Source organism: Citrus sinensis, chromosome 1 (assembly GCF_022201045.2).
Source record: "Citrus sinensis cultivar Valencia sweet orange chromosome 1, DVS_A1.0, whole genome shotgun sequence".
NCBI classification, from domain to species: domain Eukaryota; kingdom Viridiplantae; phylum Streptophyta; class Magnoliopsida; order Sapindales; family Rutaceae; genus Citrus; species Citrus sinensis.
Window position 1 is genome coordinate 14,369,954 of NC_068556.1, and position 3,772 is coordinate 14,373,725.

Consider the following 3,772-nt stretch of genomic DNA (forward strand, 5'->3'; position numbering starts at 1 on the left):
AAAGTTCAATTGCAGAAGCATATCCCTTGGGATGACAGAATAGAGCTATTTAAACTACTTTTGGTAAATTTAGCCTTTTTTTATTTATCATCTTTAACTTAGTGATTTGCTTCTTTTGTTATTTATAAGATTTATTATTTTTATTTCACTAATTCATAATAGAATTCACTTGAACTTGGAGCAAGAGCATGTGGTGCTTTGTGTCAATGATATCATGGTTGATCGTTATCGTAGTCATCGTTACAAGCTAAAACTGAAATATAATGAGTTTGGATTGGACGAGGAAAGACGTAAACATCCCTCAAATAATATTTCTCTTAATGTTTGGGAGTACTTATGTGATATTTGGTGCAAAGAAGAATATCAGGTACAAATTTTAATATATATTTACCATATATTGCTTCTTGACAAATGTCATTTGAGAAGTTTGTTTTTAGAGATGGTGAGAACAAAATAAGTACAGCTTGTGCAAGATATAGCTTATGTTAAATATGGTAGTTGAGATTTTGATAAGATGGATAAGGATGTGTTATTTATATACTAGGCTTCTTCTTATGTTTGAATTGTGAATTTGGGTTAAGCTTGACTTTAATGTTTTGTGGTTCTTTCTTTAACTTTGATATTTTCTTTCAATAAGTAATAATAAGCCTAATTGTATTTGTGGTTGCTGAATTCTATGGCGGAATTGCAAATTTTTTTAATTATAAAGAATGTATGTATTATTTCTTTTATTAATAAAAAAATTAGAAAGAGTGCATGTATGATTTCTTTAATTAATAAAAAAGAATGTTATGCTGATGGTGTAGCAAACCTGTAGCAAGTGTTTTTTTATTTTATTTTTTGGAAATTAGCAAGTTATTAGAATAAAAAAGATAGAATTTGATTTTTGCAACTAGCATACATGAATATGCTTAAAAATTGTGGCCATGTGTGTTATCTTTACAATAGTATGCTATTACTATTTAATTTACTTATTTGGCAAAAAGATGCAGAAAGTATAAATTGTAAGATTGAAGATACAATACATAAACCTTGAATGTTTAGCGAGCTTATGGATTCTCTTAATTTACTGTCTTGTTATATTGTCTCTACCATTAGTTGTTTCTTACTTTTGGGCTTTTATTTTATTTTTTTAGACTAAATCATTTATTGTCCCTTGTAAGGAGAACTCTAAGGTAATAATCTTCCACTATAAATATTTTTATAAAACAGTATATGTGTTTAGAAAATATGATGTAGTACGTATTTTTTAACAACATAATGAGAGCGGTAAAGAGCAAAGCTTTCCTGATTTGTTTCTTTTTACTCACTATTTATTTTATTATTATTTTTATTTAAAGGAGAAAATGATCAACTTCAAGAGCAAGTTGTTAATGAAGGATATGAGCCACTTAGCGATCAGCAACTATCTCAAGCAGTGTGTGGTAAGAAATCTAGTTATATTTCTGGACTTGGAGTGCATAAGCTACCACGTCATTTACAAGCTTCAACATCTAATGAAAATGATTCGGCATTGCGAAATGAGTTAGATTCTACAAAGATGAAACTTCAAGCAACTAAAAATGAGCTTCAAGAAACAAAGAGTGAGCTTCAATCAACTAAGACTACTATAGATGATTTGTCTAGTAGGCTTAGACAATTTGAGACCTTCATGAGCTCTTATATAGCTGGTCATTCTAATGCTTCAAGGTTGACATCAGTTCATCCCTTTGGACCATGATTTTCTAGTGCATTCTTGCATGCATTGGACTTAATACTAGTTAGTGTGTTTGTCTTGGAAACTTAATTAATTTGTGTGCTAGACTTATGTTATTTTTTGTTGTTCAAATGAAAAAGAAGTTGCTGGTGATGGCCTTGTCTATTATTTCTATTAGACTTATATGTGCTTTGTCTATTATGTCTATTAGACTTATATGTATTTTGGTTTATGTGCAATGAATATTGGGCTTTGATTTTAATGAGTATAATAGAATGTTTAATTTCTAATTTTAATAACTTTATATATTCTCAATTACAAAAAGAATTTGATATATAAAAGATGTGGCAAGTAAAATAATATACTATTAAAATTTTATGTTAAATATTAATATTAAATTAGCTTAACAATTAAATAGTAAATATATACAGATTTTTGTGGCTAAAACATTGCATTTTCATGGAAAATATAAACCCAACAAAGGTAATTAGTCACAAATAAATTTCATAGCAAATTATTGTAAAATTTGCCACAAACAGATCGTGTCTATTGAACGCACGTATAACCACAAACCCATTATTTACCACAATGAATAGTGTTGCCAAATAGAGTAATTGGTGACAAAACCACTTCGTGGCCAAAGATTGGCAAATTCACCACAAACACTTCATGGCTAATGGTCTTACATTCAACCACAAACATGTTATTTAGCCATAATAATTGGCGTTGCCACACGGAGCAATTAGTGACAAAATAATTTCATGGCCAAAGGCTGTCACATTCAGTCACAACAAGTTTCGTGACTAAATATTTTACTTTTAGCCACAAACCAACGTTTACCCACGAAAATAAACATAGATTTTGTGTTAAATAATGAGGTATGTGACTTTCGAGATGATTTTTTACCGCGGAAATTTATCGTCGCTAATATCCATGAGCCATGAAATCTTTATTTCGTGGCTAAATATCAAATGCCACAACTATAGGGTGACGAAATGGGGACAAAAATGTTTTCGTGGCCAACAACAATAAGTCACAAAATTTGAGTGTTTTGCGACAAAACGTTCTATGGCTAAATGACATTTTTCTTGTAGTGTAAGTTTTTAGTAGAATGTGGTATTGTCCCACAATACACTATGCCAAGTTCACCATAATATGGTGTTACTGAAAGATGAAACAAGATGCTTAAGGATATGGAAAGAAGTATGATTTGTCATTCTTCTTTACTAGAATCACTCTAGGAAGAAGCACTTAAAACTGCAACATATCTCTTTAAGAAGGTCTCAACAAAAGTGACAACCAAAACCCTTTACGAACTTTGGATGGATAAAAAGCCTAGTATAAGGCACTAGTACTTTTGGGGATGTCTAGCTCAAGCAAGGCTTATAGGGCTAATGAAAAGAAATTGGACTCAAGTACGGTAAGTTGTTATTTTATTGGATACTCTAAAAGGCCCAGGAGCTATAAGTTTTATAATCCCACTATTAAGTCAATTTTCAAGTCAGGAAATGCCCAGTTCTTTGTATATGTCAAGTTTTTGAGGAGGGGAAGGGGGAGGGATATAACTAGAGACTTTGACTTTGAAGAAAAATATGTTGATATTCGCATAGTTATTGGCATTGATCAGGATTTCATTCTTGATCTTGTGGAAGACACAATAGATCAAGATGATATTGGAAAACCTCTTATACAAGAAATTATTCCAGAGGAATAAACTCTACCACCTGAAGAACTTACGCTAATAAGAGATATGTAGTGCCATATGAATATATTGTATTTCTCTAATAACATTAAGTGGACAATGGAGTGATGAAAGATGATTCAATCAATTTTCATCAAGCTATGCAAGGTTTTAATAATCTTATAAGTAGATTAATGCCATGAATAAGGAAATGAAGTCTATAAACGACAATGACGTACGGGATCTTATCATATTGCTAGAAGATGTGAAACATATTGGTTGCAAATAAATATTTAAGATCAAAAGGGATTCAAAAGGCGATGTCAAGAGGTACAAGGTGCATCTTGCCGTAAAAGGCTTTACACAGAAAGAATGCATCGACTACAAAGAGATTT